This window comes from Pteropus vampyrus, unplaced genomic scaffold (genome assembly GCF_000151845.1).
Source record: "Pteropus vampyrus isolate Shadow unplaced genomic scaffold, Pvam_2.0 Scaffold44, whole genome shotgun sequence".
NCBI classification, from domain to species: domain Eukaryota; kingdom Metazoa; phylum Chordata; class Mammalia; order Chiroptera; family Pteropodidae; genus Pteropus; species Pteropus vampyrus.
In genome coordinates, this window is record NW_011888825.1 from 9,788,546 (window position 1) to 9,811,048 (window position 22,503).

General features: G+C 52.9%; 1 protein-coding gene across 5 annotated transcripts in view; it reads right to left on the reverse strand.

Annotated features, from left to right (window-relative positions):
- The window catches only part of RAI1 (retinoic acid induced 1), a 117,426-nt gene that overhangs the window by 25,728 nt on the left and 69,195 nt on the right, over window positions 1-22,503 (reverse strand). The window contains exons 1-2 of one of the 5 annotated variants that reach the window (XM_023530018.1): window positions 12,960-12,971; window positions 4,065-4,067 (exon numbers count right to left, since the gene is read on the reverse strand). The exons of the other annotated variants lie outside the window; for them this stretch is intronic. The gene's annotated coding sequence lies outside the window, so the exon portion shown is untranslated. Of the gene's footprint in view, window positions 1-4,064; window positions 4,068-12,959; window positions 12,972-22,503 lie in introns of those variants that run through there. 5 annotated transcript variants of the gene reach the window in all.

Here is a 22,503-nt window from a genome sequence, read left to right on the forward strand (position 1 = left end):
TGCTCTCTCCACAAGGCGAAGACGCTGCTGGACGCTCCGCACCTCCCTCCTGCCTGCGCTGGGACCCCGGGGTGCTGAGCCCCCCCCACCCCGCATCATTCATCTCCTTGATTCCCGCCCTCGGAAGTCAGCCGAGTGAAGCAGCTGTTCCTTGCACACTCCACTTGACCAAAGATGATGATAAATGAGGCCTGGGCTGCGTCGGGGACGCGGCGGCGGCCGCGAGGGGCGCGCAGGGCGGGGCGTACGACCCGCAGCTCCCTCCCCGCACCCCAGGAAGGGCGAAGACGCAAAAGACAGAGGCTGAGAGGCAAAACCAAAGGTCCACACTTCCCTCCCGGCGTGCTGCGCCGCCCCAGCACCCGGCGGTGAGGCGGGGCCGGACGGAGGTTCGCCCAGGACGCTGGGCCTAGGCAGAGACCTCGTCCTCGCCGCCTGCGCCGCCCCTCCCCCTGCTGACCCCTTCCTCTAACTCCTCGGTTCTCCCAGCGTCCTGGCCCCCAAGCCCCATGACTCAAACCTATTAAGGCTAGTAAATAATAAATATTGGAGCTCTTCCCTCCAACCGTGCAAGGCTGCCAGTGGGGGCCCGCTGCCAGCTGCGCCGGGTCCTGGGGAGGGGGCGCCCCCATCCGGGTGCAGGGGGCTCGGGCGCGCGGCCCCGCACACGTGCGGCGGCGGCGCGTAGGCAGGCACCCCGCCCCGCGGAGGAGGGGGAATCCCGCTCTGCCCTCCCCGACGCCACCTCCCCTGGAGTCCTCTGGCACCGAACGAGGCGAGAGAGCGCACGAGAGCTTCCCAGACGGAGAGGATTATTTTTAACTTGCCCCCTTTTGCATAGCTGCCTCTCGGGTTTGCGCGCCCGCCCGCCCGCTCCACCAGCCGAGGCCGCGGGCTCCTCACCTCGCTCGGCAGCTCCGGACTCTGAGCACCTCCCCCGGCCTTCGGCCCTCGCCCCTGCGCTGGCATCGCGCGGTTAAATCTCAGCCTGGAAAGGACCGATTAGGAGCCGCGTGCCTTTCTGCGAAATATTGGAACCGGGTGGAGTGGGGGCGGGGGAGCCCGGCGCTGTCGTCCCCTCGCCTCCCTCCCAGCTCGCAGAGTGGCTGCGAGAGGCGGCTCCAGCTCTCCCTCCGCAAACAGGGGGCGACCGGCCCAGGGCGCCGAGCACCCTTCTGGTTTTCGGCCTTCTCTCTTCAACGCCACCCTTCTATAGTCACCGACGAAGCTGGAGCTTCTATCACAAGGACCCTCCGCCTACCCCACCTCCAGCCTCCTCCCTAAGCTTCTCCAAACAAACAGCATTTAAACTGCAGTGGGCTTACACACCAACTTCAAGGCAGCCCCCGTCTGTGCCCGTGCCGGGGAGAACCGAGGGGTCTCTTTTCCCTGCCCTACCTGCCCCCCCCCCAGGCCCACCCTCGTCCTCCCTTCCAGCCCCTTCCCCTGCAAGCTTGGCTCAGACCCCGCCCCTTCTTCAGGGGTAAGAGGCAGCAGGAAGTTCAAGTCCACTCGCCTTACTCTACTCTCCAAAAAGCTACCCACCCAAACCCCAGCCTGCCCTTCTCCCCAAAAGGAGGGGGGCAGCAGAGAAGCTGGCTAGGCCCACAAACACCCTGCAGGCTTTGACTAGATCAGTCACTTGACATTTTCCAGACTCTGCTATGTGCCCAATCCTGGAGCCCAAAGGCTAGGGCCCCCTGAGCACCTCCCTCCTGAATGAGGTGGGGATAAGAGACAGTCGCTGCAAAACGAGAAAACTGGAGGAAGTGTGGGCTAAGAAGAAAGGAAAAGGGCATTCCAGCGGCAAGGAGCTGCCTGGCTTAGCGGCAGGAAAGAACATAGCCTGTTCGGGAACCTGAGCCAGATTTCTCTCCTGAGTTAGCTGGGGGTGGGGGAGGGCTGGGCCTCCACCCGAGGGAGAAGCCTGGATTACCAGAGAGGTAAGAAGCCAGGCAGGCAAGGGGCAGGGGAGATGTGTATGTAATACAGATGTGAGGACAGCAGCTGCCCTAGACTTGCCTGATGGCACCCTTGGGCCAGTGGCTGGAGCTGTGGGGCCCAGCCTGCCCTGAAGGCAAAGCAGGTCGAAAGGAAAAGTGGGCCAGATGAGCACATGCGGGGTCTAGCACTGCTGAGTAGGAGTTCTCAAGAGGCTTCAACCTCCCAGCCATCCTAGACAAAGGGTCTAGAACCTCCCTCAGATCTAGAAAGTTCTCAGTAGCCTTTGGTCTATTGGAGCAGGTATAGCAGCAGCAGCAGCAGCAGCAGCAGCAGCAGCAGCAGCAGCAGCAGCAGCAGACAGCATGCTATCTGGTCCCCTCCTACAGCCAAGATGCCTTGATATATTTTATTTCTAACCTTCACACTGCCCTTCTAGGAAGTGACATCACCTCTCATTTCAGACATGGAGACTAAGTTACAGAGTGGGAAAGGGGCCATTCTGGGGACCCTGCCCTGGGCTGTGGGCAGGGCCTCAAGCTTGTTTGCTCTGCTTTCTGGCAGCTGGGCATCAGGGAGGTGCCCTGGGGCTGAGGTCCTGGTTTGATGCTTTGGAAATTTCAGAAAACTGGTTTTCTTGGGAGAAAAAAAGGGCAGGGAGCTTGGTGTGGTTGGGAGGTGGAGAGAGGAGTCACACTGCCCACCACCACCAATTCCCTGCACCTGCTTCCTCCTGCATATTCAGTTGTCCAAGGCACCAGGCCCCTCATTGAAGGTTCCCAGGTGAGGGGTTGGCTCCTGGGGCTGCCAACCCCAGAAGCCAAGCCCTGGTAGTGAGGCTTTGAATAGCACCGTTTTTCTTCCAGGGTGCATAAGAGACTTTCCGCTAGTATTCTGTGCACTGGTTTTAAAGACCATTCTCTTTTCCCAGGCCCACCTCCAGCCGCACCAGACCTTCCAGAACTCCCTTCCCCTGGCTTCCGGTCAATCATAGGCCTCATTTTCATCTGTAGCCCAAATGTAAATCTCACACAGATATGTACCACTACTCTTCAAATGTGTGTAGCTATTATCGTGATGAATAAATTACAAATTCATTTAAGGACTAGCAGCTTCGTGTGGATATATCTTTCTCCAATACAGACTAACAGCTCCTATTTTGATAAGGAGTCTCCACCTCAAGATTGGGTTGGTGGGGGGACCCTGTCTATGAACAGCTGGGATTACCTTGTATCCCATGTCTCCTCTGTGGGGAAGGGCATCTCCACTTCTGGGCATGGCTTGGATGGATGGCCCTCTCCCACCAGCTCTACTGGGTGGGGGTGGATTCTAGCCAGCCCCCCAAAACACAGAGCCTGGTGACAAGAAGACACTGACCTTTGGGGAAAGCAAACCACTAGCTGCTGCTCCGGAGGCAGCCTGGGGAGTCTTTCTTCAGGATGGAAAATATTTGCCTTTGGTTTTCAGCTGCTGCCTCATCCTGGCTGATTTTCCTCTCTTCCACACAGCAGTGAAATGTGGAGGTGCTTAAGAGTAAAAACGAGGCAAGGCCATGCTGTCTGAGTCCAGCATCTGGCCACCTTGAATAGCACCGTTTTTCTTCCAGGGTGAATAAGAGACTTTCCACTAGTATTCTGTGCACTGGTTTTAAAGACCATTCTCTTTTCCCAGGCCCACCTCCAGCCGCACCAGACCTTCCAGAACTCCCTTCCTCTGGCTTCCAGTCAATCAGCATCTGTGAGAGAGACCCTCTTCCAGCTATACATAGCTAACTCAGCCTGCTCCCAGAGCTGACTTATTCTGTAAGTTGCAGGAGATTCCCTCCTGGGTGGTTCTTCAGTGCTGGCATGGAGAGTGGCAGGCCTCTTCTTGGAGATGGGGGTGTGGGGGAGATGGTGGCAACTCCCTAGAGAGGTATCGGATTTACATCAGCCAGGCGGACTAGGCCAGCCAATTGTGAAGACTTACAGGTGGCTAGCTGTGTAGCTTTAGGGTGAGAGAGGCATCATCTGCCCCTACCACACCCTGACTGTAAATGCCTAAGGCCCTGACGCCACACAGCTCTGGGTTCAAGTCCCAGCTCTGCATGTATCTGCTGTGTGGCTCATTTCCTCAGCTGAAACCTGCTCTTATTAACATCACACTGACAGGGTTATCACGCGACCGAATAAGATACTCTGCTTGGCCCTTGGTGGAGACTCAGTGAAGGGTAGTAACTTTCTGTGCCCTATTACTGTCCATGGGGATAAGGACCAAGTCTTGTACTTTCTCTGTCTCCCGGGGAGCTGTGAGTGTCTGGGACAGAGCAGGTCTTCAAGAAGGGCTTTACGAGGGACAATGACACCACCAAAAACAGAGGAGGGCTGCTGAGACTGAGGGTTAAGCCTGTCCTCGGACAAGTGGTCCATCCCCCAAGGCAGGTGTGTTATCTTCCTGCTGGAGTTGCAGTGTTTCTTACATACTAGTGTGCACACCATAGTAAGATGCAGATTCTGCTGTGGTGGTTGGGCCCAGGATTCTGCAGTCTAACAGACTCCCAGGTAAGGCTGACACTGCTGGCCTGTGGAACACAATGGACTGCAAGATCTCAACCACTGCAACCCTCCAGGTCCCTCTGAGATCTGGAGGCCAGAATCGGCATCCCTGAACTCTGTGTCTCAGGGCTGATTTGCTGCAGTGGCCTGGGCAACCCAGGAACTCTGCCTTAGACACTGCTTCCTGGCTACTTCACTCTGCTAAGCTTGTAATCACTTCTTGTCCATGCCTTCTGGACCTCAGTGTCTCCATCGGGACAGCAGGAAGCTGAGATGCAATGATTTCACTCTTTTCCTTGATGGTTCCCCATCCCCTCTTCCCTTCTCTGATCCCTTGAAAGGTACAACAAATCTGATAACCAAGCATCAACTCCAGGGGCTTGGCCCCCACCCCAGGGGCTGCAGTCCTTGGGATACAAGACTCACCTAGACTAAATAGCAGCCAGTTATCACTCACTGCCTTATGTGCTTTTTATCTATAAATATCGTCCTCACAACAGCCCCAGGGGTAGGTACCTACCATTATCACCCTTGTTTTACAGAAGTGGAAACGTATCCCACAGACTGAAGCCCATTGCCGAGTTCACATCATTAATGGTCAGGGTGCAGGGCCTCCAGGGGCCTGATTCTGGTTCTTTCTGACCTGGCCCCCAAAACATACCTGGCCTTTGAGGATTTTCTTTGGGGAAATGGCCCGTTTGATTTTCTTGGCACATTGTATCTACCTGGCCAGTGATGGTGTGGGGAAAGAGGTGCCCGGTCCAGTTGAGAATGTGGGGGTAAGCCAGCACGATCTCTTTGGAGAGCTTTTTGGCAATATGGACCCAAATAAAAATTACATGTGCCCTTTACCCAGCAGTCCTGTTCCCAAGCCAGGCTCAGAGTCATCTGAACAGGGCGATTAACTGCAGTGTTGTTTGCAGCACAAAAGACTGGAGATCCCCTAAGTGTCTATCTGAGAGGGATGAGAGAAATACATTTGGGGAATTCCTTACAGTGGAGTACTACTAGAGAGTGAGGAAGGGTTTTGTGAATCAATGCAGCGTAGTCTTCAAGTTGGGTGAGAAAAGCATAGTGTAGAAAGTGAATGGAGATGCCCTATTTGCATAGGAGGGTGTATTTGATTTTTCTTACATGAACACATGACACCTAGCAAAGATTTTTAAACTTAAATGGATAAATATCTGCCCTCAGACTATGGAAGATGGTTGAAAAAAGAGCCTAGTTTCAGGTTCTAATCTGGCGCAGCCATGTTATAGCTGACTCTAGGAGTAATCTGTTTCCTCATCAGTAGGTGTGATGGGATGAGGGCCAGCTGCCAAGAGAAGTCAGCCCACCTGCATCCTGCACTGGGCAATAAGCAGGACAGGGATCATCCCCCCATTTTATAGATGAGGAAACTGAGGCCGCAAGTTAGGGAGAGACCAAACCTGAATCCCCGCATAGGCTGTGTTCTCACTTCCAGGTGCAAAGTCTTTCACAATCCAGGACTGCCTCAAGCCCTAAGCTGTATGGGCAGCCACTGCCACCAAGGACATTGATAAACCACAGGTCCAATGCTTATAGTGCCTACTCTTGGTTTTACATGTCACTGTCCTCTCCACTCTATTTTTACCCAGCAATATGCTTTCCTTCAATTATCAGAACAATAGTAATACATGTTATATAACTTAAAAGCAGAGGCCATTCCAGGCCTCCATGGGGTCCTAGGACTCTTGGACTGTGAGAGTCAGTCCAGGAACATCTGGGGCTGAATCCTGGCTGGGACACCCCCAGTCTGTGGGGCCTGGGCAGGTGACTCCAGTGCCCATGCCTCAGCTTCCTCATCTGTGAAACAAGAATGAGAGTATGTCCCTCAGAAGGTGGTATAAGGATTAAATGAGATAATGGCCAGAGTCGTCTGAGCAATGCCTCTCAGAGGAGGGCTCAATAAGTGAGTTGTTATTTTTAAAAGGTAAATATTTATATAGTTTTTTATAACAGAAGGAAAGTTCAGGAAAATCCCTGATCCTGGTCCTAGATGGCTGCGGAGGTGGGCCAAGAAGGCAGGGCTCCTTGGAGTGACAGGAACGTGGCTCTGGCCTCCAGCCCCAGGAGCAGCTGGTCCCTGCCCGGGTTGGCAGATGTGCTGTCCTGGCACAGAGGCCCGGAAGGCAGTAGCCAGAGCAAGGCCTAGCCGTCTGTGTTCCCTAGTTGGCACATGAGGCGGAACAGACTTGGCCGGCTGGCCAGAGGCCCCTGCAGCCCTAGGCCTGTTAAAAGAGAGCTCAGAAAGGTGCCTGTGTTCCACCCTGTTCCACGGCTAGTTTTTTCCAGACCAGGGCCTCACAAGTCTTTGGAAGAACATCCAGTACTTGAAGCCCTGCTGCTAACTAGCTGTGTGACCTCAGGTGAGTCACCGCACCTCTCTGGGCTTCCATTTCCTCACCCATTAAGTGGGAATAGTGATAAGTATCCACCTTATGGGACTGACTAAAGAACCAATGAGGAAATGAACATAAAAGTCCTCTGTCATCACCACCGTCACAGCCAATCCTTACACAGTGCTTCTTGTGTGTAGGACCCTGCGCTAAAGAGCAGTCGGCATATTATAACTCATCCTGCAGATGAAGCAACAAAAGCACACAGCTTATTGGGACAGAAGCACTGTAAAAGGTAAATAATGGGAGGCCTAATGTTATTATTATAATAGTAATGCTGTGGGGTCTGGCCTAGGATTCGGAAGCTTCGAACTTAGTTTCGGAAGCAACTTTGGCCAAGGTAGGAAGACCCAGGAGGGAGCACTGTGTTATAGTTGGGGGCGACCCTAGCGGCAGATACAAGTCACTCTCAGGCAGCAGGACTTCGAGTCCCATATTTCCTGGGTGCCCTCCTTGTGCTGGGCATCAAGAGAAGGGCCTTCTTCCCTGTCTCATCATTTTAATCCCAAGTGTAACTGTGCAAGGAACACATGAGCATCCCCATTTTACAGACAGCACAATTAAGTCCTGGAACCAAAGGGAATTTCTCAGTGAGCAGTAAGATTTGGATATAAATTCAGCCTGTTTGGCTCCAAGTCTGCTCCTTAGGGCAAGGATCCTGGGCACAAGCAAGAATCGTGGGCATCAGTATTTCTCCTAGAGACAGGGAAACTTGAAAGATTGTAAGGATTCTGGGGAGAACTTATTCTGTCTCATGCTCCTTGGAGCACCTATCTGCTGTCGATGGGCCTCTGCCTTCACTCTAGCTTACCCTGAGCCTCTTTACTAGCCATAGGAACTGGGCAGACAATTTTATACACAGGGAAATCGAGGCCCACAGAGGGGCAGGGACTTGCCCAAGACTCACAACTCCACTTCCTGGTGCCTGTGGACTCCCTTTGTAGACCGCACGGCCTCTTCATCCACCCTCACACACAACCACCCATTCATCCATCCACCCAAGAAGCAGTTACTAAGTGCCTCCTGTGTGCCATATAATGCTAGGGACTGAGCAGCCAGAGACAGCATGGGCTCAGAGCCTGTGGAGTACGGGGAAGGGCCCTAAATCATATCTGAGTGGGAACAGTGTCAGAGGAGGTGTCCCAGAGGAAAGCTCTCCCCTGAGACCCGAGAGATGTGAAGGAGTCGGTAAGGGACAAGGAAAAGCCCCTGGGAGGCAGGAGAGAGTGAGAGGGAAAATGTGGCTTGCAAGTGGGTTATGAGAGGCAAGAGGTGACAAATGGGCAGGGTCCACATGGTATGAGGTCTTATGGGCCACGTGAAGACCACAAACTCTGTGCTGAGGGCAATTGGGAGCTATAGAAGGTAGGCAAGGGAGTGAGTGACACTAACAGACACATGTGTTATAAGGTTCCCAGTGCTGTGGGGATAAAGGATTGGTGAAACAGGTGAGTGGAGGGCAGGAGACCAGTGAGGAGGCTGGGACAGTTTCCCAGAAAACAGTGAAGGGAGCCAGACAAGGTGGTGGCAGAGGGCTGGAGAGGAGGGGTAAAATTCTAGAAATGTCAGGAATGGAGTACCTCAGGATTCAACAGCCAATTCCAAATACTGGTGGGGAGAAGGGGTAAGAACCCCCAGCATTTCTTCACAGTCCATGCTCCCAATTACTAAGCAATAGCACCCTCCTGGGGCCAGAGGGGCTGCCTTTCCCACCATCTTCAGGCCTCCCTTGCCCAAGCCTCCAGTGCATAAAGCTAGCCCAAGTCTGGCTCACCATGCCCGGCATGACAGAGCTGGGCAGGGTCAACACCCTTAAGTGGCAGATTGAATGTGTGAGGCCCAGTGAGGGCAAGGAGGCCATGCAGCACAGCAGCTCAGAGCCTACTTCTGGTCTACAGTCCCAGCCTCCTCCCACTCCCAGACCTGAACCAGCCTCTTCTCTCTCACTGTCTCACTGTGGGGACAGTATGGCATAGGCTAAGGACCCCCTGGCACTGCTGTCTGGGTATGGGTGGGACACAGCTCTAGCACAGTGAAGAAAGGCTGTAGCCTGGAAAGGAGATTCCCATGGGAAAGCGTTGGGTGGCTCTGAGCACCAGCCCCCCACAGGCCAACTTTGATGGCAAATAAGCCCCAGCCGGATCCCTGGCTACTTGCCCCTTCCCTGGGAAACAAAGGCTGTGGGTGGTGTCCATGGACATGTGCAAATGTTAGTAGGGAAACCCCCAAATAGCCTGACCTTGTGTTTCTTCTGCCATGCTCTGTCTTTATTCTTGGCCCCTCCTTTTCAGACAAACACAACTTTCATGGACCAGATGGGCCAGCAAGTCCATGCCACCACAAGGATCCCCGGAGCTACTTTGTCACTTCCTCTTCCACTCTGTAAGAGCTGGAAAGATTTTGTCTCCCAAACAAACTGTGTTTAGAGATCACTCACTCATTCTATCTCATGGGGCTTGAACAGCTAATTGGGGCCTTTGATGGACAAGAGCAAGCGAGGGGGTTGTGGGCCACATGTTTGTCGCATAAATGAGTAAATGAATGGATGGAGAGGTGGGTGGTGGATGAGTGGATGAAATGGAATTCCATCCCCAAGCAAAATACAATTTCCTCAAGGCTTTTAAGAATGTGGCAGGTAGTTCTCAGGGTCCCATGGGTCCCCATTGCAGCTGCCCTTCATGATGCTTGGGCTGGGAAATTCAAAAGGGCACAGCCCTGTTCAGGCTACACAGAGAAAGGGCAGGTTCCCACCTCCACATGCCATGTTATCCCAGATCCTCCAAAGCTCCCTGAGAAGCCCCCTTTCCTGAGTCCTGCCCCCTCAGGGGGCTCCTAGAGACTCCCAGGAATTCCCTTGACCAGTAAGTGTCCCCAGGCCCAGAGTCCCTGGGAGCCTCTCACTGGGGGCCAGAGGGATATACAAGAGAGGGGTGCATGCCTGCAGAGCATGTCTGGCAGCTTTGCAGAGCCAGAGAGAGCAAGGCATTTGTCATGTGCTGAGGACAGTAGGGATGGTTTAAGATGAAATTTAAGCCCATTAGTGCTTGGCTAATGACATCAGCAGCGACGGTGAAAATGAAGATGACAGGGTGTGTGAGTGCCCATAAATTGTCAGGGCTGGCGCTGCCTTCGTCCTTGGGCCTAGCTCCCTGGCCCCTCCGCCAGCCTGGGCCCTGAGGTTCCCCCTGTCCCCCACACTGGTCCCTGCATAGCTGGCAGGCTCTGTCCCTGCCTTGGCCAGGCCACAAAGGCCTGGGCCCAAGAGTCAATGTGTGGCTAGGGCCTCATCCTAGGCAGTGTGAGAAAAGAAGGGGCAGGGAGCACAAGCGTAGAGGCAGCTTAATCGCCCTCCTTTTATAACTTCTGTCTTTTTAATGCACACATAAGGATCCCGGCTCAGCCACAGGCAGCTCTTCCCCAGGCTGAGCAGTATCCCTGCAGCTAATGCCTGACAGCTCTGTTTATGTCTCCTCATAATTCTCCAGTTTTATGTTTTTTTTTCCAGGGCCATTAAGCTCCCAGCCACAGCTCCTTCCCCTGCCCCCACCTGCCTTTGTCCTTGAGGCCAGGCAGCCCCACTGCCCTTTGGGAGACAGGCTGTCCACCCCCAGCAGGTGGACAAGGACCTCAAGACAGCCCTGTGCATAGTGACTTCTGGTCACCAGGCCCCCCTGACACCAACTCCCTTGTCCTCTCATCACCTCCCATCAACAGGCCTTGTCTCACAGGTCCACGCCAGGGTCCTGAAGGGCCCAGCAAAGTTCTCTGGCCCATGTCCCTTCCCCAGTGTGGTTATTCCTCATCCCCATTTTTTGGCCTCTCTTTCTAGCTGACCTTTCTCCTCCCAGAGGCCCAGCCATCTCCTGAGGGCAAAGCTCTCGCATATTCCCCCACCCAGACCCGCCTTCTACAGGCCCAGATCCCTAGATCCACCGTATCCAGTGTCTTGAGGCCCCCTGAACTCCGCAGACATGCACCTGTCTCTGATGTCCCAAAGTGCTTGGGACCCCTCACCCAAGGTCTCCTCAGCAGACCCCTCCTTCCCATTCTCATAACTACAACCCAGAATTTGGCTTCTTCACCTCCCACTGGGAATTCCATGCCTACCTCCACGCTGAGTTTCCCATTCCCAGCCTCTGCCCCATGTGCCTGCTCACAAGTTCTGCTCAGAGCACTCCCTTGCTATAAAGCCTTCAATGGCTCCCCATTACTGTCACCAACTTGAGTTCCCACCTCAGCTAGTGCTCAGACCTCTCCTGCCCCAGTGCCCTGAGGGGAGCCAGCTCCTGCTGCTCCTGTACTCTTTCTTCAGTATGAGATCAGCTGTCCCCAACAGGGGCTCTTCCATCTTATCCTGTTCACACCTCCTGGGGTGCTCTTCCCCATCTCTGCAGGTCCGAATTCAAGGTAGCAGGGGCCTCTGAGGGTCTTTCCTGATTTCCTCAGCTAGAAACAATTCTTCCCTTCTAGATCCACACAAATCTTCCCTTCTAGATCCGCTTCTATGGCTCCTATAGCTTATGAAGTCCATTGTCCCCCTCTGGACTGGCTTCCTATTGCAGAATCACCTATAAAGGCTGACACAGAATGTTTAAATGCACAGCCTCACCTTGAACTCTTTTCTTTCTTGAGTTATCTTCCACCACTCCCACTCTGGGGCCTAGAACGCCCTCAGGGGTGACCCAGCAGGGAGGCACGGGCTCCCCCTCCACCCAATACCCTGGTTCCTTCCAGAGGAGACCTGTGCACCTTGTGAAGGCATAGCAGTTGTTCTGTTTTTCTTGAATTTCCTCTCTTCCTCTCTGCTGAGCTGCCCTGCTGGCCCATCTGCCTGTGTCCTGGACACCCATTGCCTACACATGCAGGTAGCCCAAGTCCCACCTGTCTTGTGGATGCTGTTCTGGCCCCTGCCGCTGCCCTTTGCTACAGCCTCTTCCACCCCCTGAACCTCTGGCACTGTCACCTGGCCTTCTAGACACTACGTAGCCTGGTTCTGCTCCTTTCCTCTCTCCCTGCAAGGACAGGTACTGGGGGACATCCAAGTCTGCCCTCCCAAGAAAAGCAGACTCAATGCCCGTGCTGCTGCCCTCTCCTCTTCACATGCGCTTGGCGACCCAAGCGCACGGCTCAGTTTCAATCGATTCCAACCTGAGTCGTCCTGAATCTCTCCAGTGAGTTTGGCCACAGCTTGGCAGGCCCCTTATCCCACTCTGCCCACCCCAGCTGGCATTCTACTCAGACGACTTCTTGCCCTTGGCAGGCTTCACCACTACACTGGCAGCCCATAGAGTGATAGAACACTGCTTGGTGCCTGCTTCTCCGTGTGTGCCCCAGGCATAGCACCTGACCTCATGGGCGGTGTTCTCATCTGAATGGGGCCATCCAGATCCCGCCTTTACCTCACAAATAGCTCTTGAGCAGAAATATACGTGGGGTGCCAAGGCAGGCAATCCTATGGACTGTTGCCAGGAATCCTATTGTTAAAAGCAAGACAAGCTTCATAATTGTGGAGCCCACTGCAAAATGAAAATGCTGGGCCCCTGCTCAAAAAGTATTAATCTCAAAACAGTGCTAGGGCATTTAGACCAAATTCAGGGCATTGCTGAATGCAAGTCCTGTATGGCTACACAGGTCACAGGCCCACGAAGCCATCCCTAGCTAGGGGAAGGTCACTAATCAGCTGCTACATCCTACAGGTTCCCTAGGTCACAGGCACCCTGTTGAATACTGTAAGAAGATCATGATTTAATCCACAAATCACACCTGAGAGGTCACAGATAACAATAATCATAAGAGTTAACAATAATTCATAATACTGAGCACTTATTATATACTAAATGCTTTGTACATATTAAGTCAACAAACTATCACAGCTACTCAATTCTATGGCTTATAAGATGGGGTTCAGAGAGGCAATGTAATTTGCCCAAGATCAAACAGTGGAAAACTTTTGGAGGCAGGAGTGAGTCTAAGCTGCCCTGACTCCAGGGGCTGGCTCCCAACTGTACCATACGCCAGCCAAGTGGCAGTGCCGACCCTGTGCCCACCCCCCCACAAACATTACCGGGCTCTCTCCTGGGAGAGAGGCCAGAACAACAGGGCTGCTGCTGCAAGTAAAACACTGTGACCCCCTGCTGTTGGCTCTGAATGGAGTCTGAGAAACCACCTACAACCTCTCCCTGCAGAGATGCAGAAACTGAAGCTCAGAGAGGGTGACAACTCCTGTAAGATCACACAGCACAGCAGGATGCCCCTCAATCCCAGCCTCCAGCAGCCCTGTTTCTAAAGACCCTTTTCTGCCCCCTTCATTTGCCTTGGGGGATGCATAATGAAAAAGGATGTAACAGCAGATGTTCAACATGATCCCAATTTTGTTAAAGTGGGTGGAAACACAGAAATGCTAACATCGGTGCCTTCTCATCAGAGGGGCTGGAGGTGATTTCTATTTTTTTCTTTATATTCTTTGCTATTTTTTTATTTTCTCCAGTGAGATAAGATCTTTAAAAAGACCAACAGCTCTGAGTGTTTTAGAATGAACTGGGAACGGGAGTTTGTGGAGCCAAGTTCTGGTTAATAGAGAGTTGCCATAGATACCAAGCAGGGATTTAGTTGCTCCCTAAGAACCAGAGCACAGCAGACTAGTTTCAGGCCCATGCTAGTCTGGAACACTCTTCCTTCATTGTTGAGGGTTCAGAAGGCTCCTCAGGACCTAGGGACCTGGGGTCATCCCTAGGACATCCCTGCCTGGCTCTCCTGGGAAATCTGAGGGCTCTGGACGGTGTGGGTCCCGGGGAAGGGCCATGTGCACTTCCAGAAGCTGAGGGTCTTGGTGTCACTCTGGCTGGTTAGGAAGCATGTCCCAGTGTGTACTGGTGCCCACTAGAAGTGCTGTCCTCCTGCCTGGACCACCACTCTGGCCCTCACAAATCCCCACCTCCCTCTGTCCTTCCTCAAATTTGTACCACCCCTCACTCTCCTGCTCACAGTCCATCAGATCCCCACAGCCTCTTAAGATCCACAAGACCAGACTCCTCCCTACCTGACACCACCAAACTGGCCCCTGCTACCCTTTCTAGCTTCATCTCCCTATGGCGGAGGTTCCTATCTTCACACCTCTGAAGTCCCCTGCCTGGATCACCCTCCTTTGTACCTGCCCCGCCTGGCTCAGAGCAGATAGCCTTTCCCCTGGTCCCCTGCCACACTGTGGCTATAGTATGGTGATCAGAACCACATCATGGTGGGCCCACCTGGGTGCCTGTCACCCCTGGCAGACCCCACTGGACTCATCCATTTCCCCAGCCCCCAGGGCCTAGCACCGTGCTCTGGGAATCCATCACCAATACCCTCTACCCCTTGGAGGCAGGGCTGGGTTGAGGCACCCAGCACATCCCATGCTGATGCTGGGCCTTCTGCAGACAGCTCTGAGCTACATCCTGCCCTGAGTCTGCTGAGTCTTTGGCCTGAGAAGAGCTAACAGGTTCTTAATAAAAGTGGGCTACAGATGCACCTGAGTGACATTGTGCCTGGCTGAGAGGCGGCGGCTTACATCAAAGTCTCATTTTTCTTCTTCCTGTTAGACACTGAAACAATTTACTTGAAGAGCCCCACATGTGTCTGCAACAAAGATGCATTTCTTCTCATGGCTGGCCAGCATCCCATTCCACTTCTCGAGATGTGCCCCCCTGCCCCCAAGGATGCCTGGTTCACTTCCCCAGGAGTAGGTGTCTCAGGGACCACCCTGTGCCTGGGGGAGGCCAGCCAAAAGCACAACCATGCTTTATCTTTATTAAAACAAGAACCTAAACCCCTTAAGGGCTCAGAGGGTGAGGCCATATATCAACCACATGGGTCTAAGGATCTCAGCAGAGCCTTGTTCTGGCCTCTGGCAGAGAAAGCCATCTTGGTAGGAACAGGGCTGGCCACACACAGTGACTTCATGTGCACTTGTGTGAGTTCACCTGTGAGACGGCCCCCTGAGCAAGTCAACTATCCAGCATGGCAGACCAGGCCTGGAGACCAGGTCTTCGTGGCAATGAGGCTCAAGTTCGAAGCCACCAGCCGCAGTGTCCATGGCCTCTTCTGCTTGGCTCTTGTGAGTGAGGGGCTGGCCATGTGGAGGCCTGGGCAGGCTCCGGGTGAAGCTCCCAAACGGTCCTGTCTTCCAATGGATGAAACCTAAAACCCAACTGTTCTCTTGGCTTCATTTTGGGCAAAGAATTACTTTCTCTTGGTCCCTCTATTAAGAAATGCCATTCCAAGAGGTAACAGGCCTAGTTTTACCATTCCATGATCTAATGACCCTAAACCCTTCCTCCTGCATGTCTAGGAGCAGGAAGTAGAGTGGGGTTTAACCCACCTGGCTGCCCCAGAGTCCCCTCTGCTGACTCATTGGATGAGCTCAATCTTCCTGTGTCAGATGGGCAAGGGGGTGGAACTTGAGTGGTGCTCCTCACACATGCACCTGGCAGATGTGAGATCTATGCATTATGATGCATGTGATATGACTATTCCTACCCGTGTACTAGAACGTGCTATGTCACTGCATGACTCATACAGTAAGGCCTACCTGTTACCGTTTAGGGCTGAACACACAACTCCTTGTGGATGGGCCTTACTTTATAGAACTTTGGGGGTACTGACTATATATGTGGTTTTCATCTTCCAAGTCCCATGTCAGACAAAACTGCACTGAGGACGTTTCTGTATTCTGAGGCTGAAGGGGCCGAGGGCCTGGCCCACCCTCTGACCCTTTCTCCTCTCCTGGCCTGGATCACTGCCTTGGTGTCTCCCCATCCAGGGAACCCTTCTTAAATATCATGAGACCATGGCAATTTCACTTACAGGCATTTTCACGTCCAGGCATATAGCCAATAGAAATGCTACATACCCACATCAAACCATGTGTTTCAGAATGTTCGTGGCAGGTTTATATATAAGATCCTCAAACTGTAAACTACCCAGATGTTCGTCAAAGGTAGAAGGGATAAATAGATCACAGGATACGTACACAATGGAACACTACACAGCGATGGACAATAACAAACAACCACTGCACACAGCATGGTTGAGTCTCAGAAATGGCAAACCAAGTACAAGAAAATTCATGTGGATGAAATCCAAAAAAAAAAAAAAAAAGCTGAAGAATGGATCCTGGGCAGGCAATGCCTGGTGGGGGCACAGGGGACCTTGGGGGCTATAATGCTTTCCCTTGATTTGAGTGCTGATTATACAGTGAGCGCAATCAGTTTGTAACAATTCGTCAGCTGTTCACTTTAGACTGGTATGCAAGTCAATAAAAAGTTAAAAAGTAAAACAAACAATACTTCAGCCTCCTCCATGCAATGCCTCATGAGGCTCCTCATTTTGCTCATGGTGAAGTATAGAACCCAGCTTGGTCTGTGAGGCCAGCGTCAGCCCACCGCCAAATATTTCCTGTTCTCCTTGGCCAAGGATAGCACGCACATCCTCACTCCCCAAAAATCAGGTGGGGACCTGCTTTAGTCAATGAAATTTGAGTGAAAGTGACAACCGCTGCTTTAGGAAAGAAGCTCTATGAGCCCATATGTCTTTGTCTCTCTCCCTCTGTGACATGCAAGTGCTCCAGAAGACTGCTGTTCCATCTGTCTGGGTCCCTGAGTGACAGCAGTTAGTAGTCCTTCTGCTGTCTGGTCTCAGACACATACCACCAGTGAAGGATAAACACTGTTTTAAAATGCCGATCTCTGGGAGATGTCTGTTATGCAGCACAACTATCACATCCTGACTAGTACACAAGGAATTTAAGGCTCTTCGTGGCCTGATCCCTGATAACCTCTGTGGCTTTGCAAAATAGAAGCATTCTTACCATGAGCCCCATGGAGTCTGCTCTAGGCATGATGGGATCTCAGCCGTTCTAATGTATCCTGTTCTTTCATGTCCTCTACACCTCCACTCAGCATACCTCCCACTGACCTGCCTCCTAGACAGACTGCCACTTGCTCCCTGAGCACTCAGGCAGAGCTGGTGCTCCCACAGCCCAAGCCTATATCACCTTCTTTTGCTGCTATCAGCAACTGTGAGGGCAGGCATCAGTCAGTGGGCAATCATTTCCACAGGAACAAGCAAGGAGGGGAATAATGAGACATGGGCTTGGCCACCAGCGCCTCCTCCTTTGACCACAAAGCCAGGTGCAGCCCAGAAGGCTATGAACATCCAGGCTGACCTCTAGGACTCCTCCAGCACGTCCACAGCCCCTCTACCTCCTCCTGCAGCTCTGCAGGCTGTCTTAGACCTCCTCACATTTTCTAAGGGCTGCCACGTAACCAGAGGGCCTCCTAACAGCTAGGAAAAGTTGCAGGGTGCAAGGAAGGATCTGAGGGTACTCAGGGGATATGGTGCCACCAATTTACCTATTTTAAATGATATAGATTAGAACCCCAAGGAAAGGTTTTTTTCCAGAAAGGCCTTGTTTTGAGGCTGTGTGATAAATGTCCCCAGCCCAGCACAGGATTTGGATTCCTACCTACAAATGCTGCCAGGGAACCTCCTGGAGCATTATGGGGAGCAAAAGGGTTTCAGAGTGGCCAATCACCAGTCATCCCCAGAGGAGCCTTGGCTATGGCCTGATTCCAGCCTTAGTGAGAGGAGAGAGCTGAATGGGGATGGTGTGGGCAAGGGTCTGGGAGTGCATCGAGGAGCAAAGCAACCACAAAAGCATAGGCCCATGGACCCTGTGTCCAGAGGACTCTTGGTTCCACTGAGAGTTCTCCATCTGCTCCTCATCACAAGTCCCCCATGAAGCAAGAGTAGGTGGGACTAAATCCCCAGCAGTCACAGCTTAGAAGACTCCCTTTCTCTGCAAGGGGGCTGGTTCTCCTGCCATGAAGGGGCTCCCTTGCTGCCAGGGGGCGTAGAATTTCCCCCTCAGGTAAGACAGAACTGCTCAGCTCTGCTTGCATTGTCTTATGTGACACCCCTCTCCAGCTTCATCTCCCACCCTTCTCCCTGCACGTTCTCCAGCCACACTGACTCTCACTGCAGGCCCTGACCCCCATGCCTTTGCACACACCATTCTCTCTGCCTGGACCACCATCCTCCTAAATCTACTGATTGCTCCCAAAAGGCACCTCCTCCCAGAGGCCCTCCCTGACCACCTAAGGGAGCCCCTACCTCCACTGCTCCTTCCACTCTCTGCAATCACCTCCCTCATGATTTGTTGACTGGCTTGTCTGTCTGCCCATGGATGGTAAGCTCCATGAGGGCAGGGTCCTATCTGTCTTGTCAGGGCACATGGCAAGCTAAATAAATAGTAGTGCTGGCACTCCCAGTCCTGGGCCGGGTGTGGCGCTTGGGCCTGGAGTGAGACCTGTGGCGATTCCCAGGTTCTAGGTATTCCTGGTTCATCCTGAAGGCCCTCAGGTGCCAGGAATCCTCCCTCCCTTTACCCTGTGCTTGCTGGCCTACCTCCTGAGTCCTCTCTACCTCTCCTGCCCCTCCCTTGCTCCTCAGGCTCCACCATATTTCTTTCAACCAACCCTGCCCCCAATTAGACTCCCCTGGCCCCTATCACCTATGAGACAATGTCCCTGCCTCCCAGGCCTGGCATTCAGACATGACCCCCGCCCACCTTCCCAGCTCCCAAACCTCATGCCCCAGCAACACGAAACCACAAGGAGCTACTTGCACCTACCAGCTCTTCTGTGCCCCCCAACCTTCACATACACTAGGCACAATCCTGAGGTGTGCCCCGCTCTTCTGGTTTACCTGGCAAAATGCTCACAGGCCTTCTAACTTCAGTTCAGGGTCACTTCTCAACTCTTGCCGTGACTTTCTAGTAGATGCCTGTCCTGCCTTCCTTCCCTGCCCCCTGCCACGATCCACTGTGGCATTGATCAGCCTGTCAGGATCTGCAGCTCTCTGATTCCCAAAGAGCCTGCAGCTTCTGGTTCCATCACAGTGCCCCCAACCCCTGGCACACAGTAGGTGTGAGAAATTCAGTCATGTGGGCTTGCTGAATGGACTGGTGCCGTGTAATTCCAGAGGCTGAAGCTGGTGATTGGACATGTGTCAGTGAGACCTTCTTAGGTGAGGAAGCTTCCATCCCTGTCCCGTGGGCACTCATAAAAATGACAGCAGCAGCTTTCATTTGCTTCCTGTACACTAAGGTACTGTGCTAAGGCCGTTCACTATGGATCACCTCTTCCAGCTCTCAAGACAACACCAGTGTTATTATCCTCAATGTAGAGATGAGGATGCTAAGTACAGAGAAGACAAGAAACTAGCCCAAGGTCACAAAGCCAGAAAGTGAAGGAGCTGGGACTTGAAAACCCAGGTCTGTTTGACTCCAAAACCTGTGCCCTTCAACTGTGACAAGCTCTATCACCTGAGCATGCAGTTTTAGGAGGCTCTGGAGCTCTGGCAAGAGGGGCGTCTATCGAGCATGCCTCCCAAGCTCCCCCATTACCATTCATCTACAGCCACATCGTGATGCTAAACTGCTCCTCCCATAAATCAATCCCCAAATTCTTTGGCTGGGATGTGAGGGCCTCTCCCTAGAGATTTTCTCAGCCTGGTTCTGTGAGGACAAAACCCTGTCTGAATCCCCAGCCCTGCCCACACAGAGTTCTGGCCAGGAGGGAACCTTCAGCAGATGTGTTAGATGAATGAACAGACCATTATGCGTCACTTCCCTTCCATAATGTTCCACAGTGGGCCTCCTTCAAGAAGCCCTCCATAAATATCTTGCTCCTCTATTCCAATCACCCAGAGCCCTTAGTAAGCACAAACCTCACCCCAAGATTTAGCCTTAGGTCCAAACTGCAGCATCCCCATGGGCTCCGCCCAACTCTGCTCACTTACTTTTGGGGACAGAGTGCTCATTTCTTTCTACAACTCTTCACTCAACACCTACTGGGTGCCAATCTCTGTGCTGGGTGTTGCATGAAGCAGCAAGATGGCCAGAGCCTCTGCACTGAAAACAAGCACTGGACATTGTAGGTCAGCTGGGTCCCCTCTGGGTAGCTCAGCTCTTGGCAAGCTTCACCCCTTGATATGTGAGGACATGGGAAACTATTTCCAATACAGTGAGAAAAGCAAGTCACCAAAGGAATACCAGAAAGAATATGATGCCAGTTCTGTTTTTAAAAATGTAGAACCATGGCTGGTTCCGGAGAAACGAGCCCCAAAAATGACCCAGCCATTGATGAGGATGAGATTCCAGGGGAGACTAATTTTCTCGGGACTTGCGTCTATTTGCTGAGTTCTCTACAATGAACATATATTATTTGTCACTAGTGGGGGAAGTCTGCCAACTGACACTTCCACTGAACTGGGCTGAAGTCTGTGTCCTGGTTTGTATCCTGCTTTCTGGAGCGGCAGGGAGTGAGACAACTCCTCACAGGTGGGCCCTACTGACCGGATGTTTCTCCAAATGATCACCCAGACCTCACACCCTCCCCCTGCTACTGTTCTCTCATAGGGTCTGTACTTGTCTGGCCCCCCAATGCAATGGCAAGTTTCCTGGGACAGGAACCACAGGCCCAACATGGGGCAGGACATACATCAAGTGTATAATAACACCTTGCAGAAAGGGCCACCTCCTCTGTCCCCCACCTCGGCAAATGTTCTTACCTCTCTAGGCCAATAAGTGTGCTAATAACAACACTTATAAATATTAGCTACCCCCCTATCCCAGGATTCTTAAACACTAGAACCAGAGAGATAACATCTATGGCTCTTCTATAAACCCAAATCTGACTTTGTTTCTCCCCAATTTAAAATCTTCCATGGTTCCCCAATGTCCCCAAATAAACCTCCCCCACAAGCTGTGCATCCAAGGTCTTGCATCATCGAATTCCTGCTTCCTCCTCCAGGTCCCCTCCCCCACTCAAACAGGTCAGCCTATAAATCACCTGCCAATAGGGCTGCTTCATGCCCCTGGGTCTTTGCACATGCTAGTCCCTTTGTCCAGTACAGGTACACCCACCCGTATTCATTCTTCAAAACCCTGTCCAGGCACACACCCCTGTGAGGAACACTTCCTAATCTCTTTCCTCTTCCTGTGCCTGCTCCTTGTACACACATTGATTATCACATTCAATGCAATTAGAGGTTGATGTGTCTGTCTCCTACCAAACCGGACATAACAGAGACTGGGCCTTTTTGTCTTTGTTTTAAATCTCTGGTGCCCAGATACTGCCTGCAGACAAACAGGCACTCAAGAATGTCTAGCTGACAGGTGGGAAAGTCGGTAAACAACATCTGCACAGCCCTTTACAGTTTACGAAGCCTTTTCCTGTCCTCCATCTCACTGGGCTCCTCTCACTGGGGCAGTGAGGAGAGGCGGCTCCCAGGTCCCATCCCTAACCACAGGAGCCCCAAAGGGCCTGGGAACCCCTTCTCTCTGCCTAGGCAGGTACTGAGGTTTACCAGGTGCCGAGGTTTGCCAGGTGCCTCGGCTGGGCTCCCCAAGAGCAGTTTGGACCTCCTTTCAGCAGGAAGTCAACTGTTTTCCCTGATAAGGATTCCCTCCCACCTACCCGAGGGGAGAGCCTGGTGGGCAGCCGGCTGGTACAGGTGTGGAGATGGCAGGGTGATGGCCACCAACCTACCCAGAGCTGTGAGCTGCAGTGGGCTGGAGCGGCAGCTCCACCAGCGAGTCTTGGTAACAGTTGCTATGTAAAATGCTCGGAGGGGGAATTTATTGTCAGCGTTAATAATAGATGAAGGTTTCAGAATTTTTGATGCCTTACGTTCTAAGCCGTTTGATTTATAATGTCTCTGGAAAGGGGGAGATGAGGGTGGGGGCGAGGCAGGAGGCTCAGAGGCATGAGCTGGGAGTTCAGCCCCCTGCCACCTTTGACAGATGGGGGAAACTGCAGCCCAAGGGGGAGAAGTGACAGAGCCACGGGACTCCAGAATGTCAGAACCAAGGGACTTCAGATGCCCGACCCTGCCTGGGTCCACGGGAGGAGAAATGAAGTATGGGCCCCTCCCGTTCTGCGCCTGGGTTGTTTTGATGGATTACTGCTTCTCCTTTGAGCGCCAGCAGGTGTATCTCAAGTAGTCTCCGGAAGCGGCACTGATGGGCGCCTGTGGTGGGGGCTGTGTGGGGCTGATTACAGGCTCTACAGAGGCAAAATACAAGTCCCGACTTCCCTTCTGCTTAGCTGCAAGTGGTAGCTGTTGTGGAGTCCTCCGTGGAGAGCAGGCACGAGGCTGGGCAAGAAGCAGGGCTGTTGGCTCAGCTCCTGCTGCCCAGAGAAGCTGCAGAGCTGGAAGGCTGGAGAAAGAAAGAGCTGAGGCCAGGGCTCAGGGGGCTGGCTGTCCTATGTTTGTGAGGCCAACAGGAGAGTGCCTGCCCTGGGGCCAGGCCCCACCATGGCCATATATCCCCCATCCACATGACTGGACACACTACGTGGACATACCACATGGGTACATGCCACCCCCACCCTGCTGAGTCGACTCCAAATTGAGCTGGTCTTAAGGAGGACAGGAGCCTCTCCTTGGGTTTTCCCAATCCCCGCCACCCTCCAAGCCTTCACCCATGCTGGTCTTTTCACCTGGAATTCTCTCCTGCCTCCTCCAACCCTCCTTGGCCTCTCAGTCTAGGCTAGGAAATCTTTCTG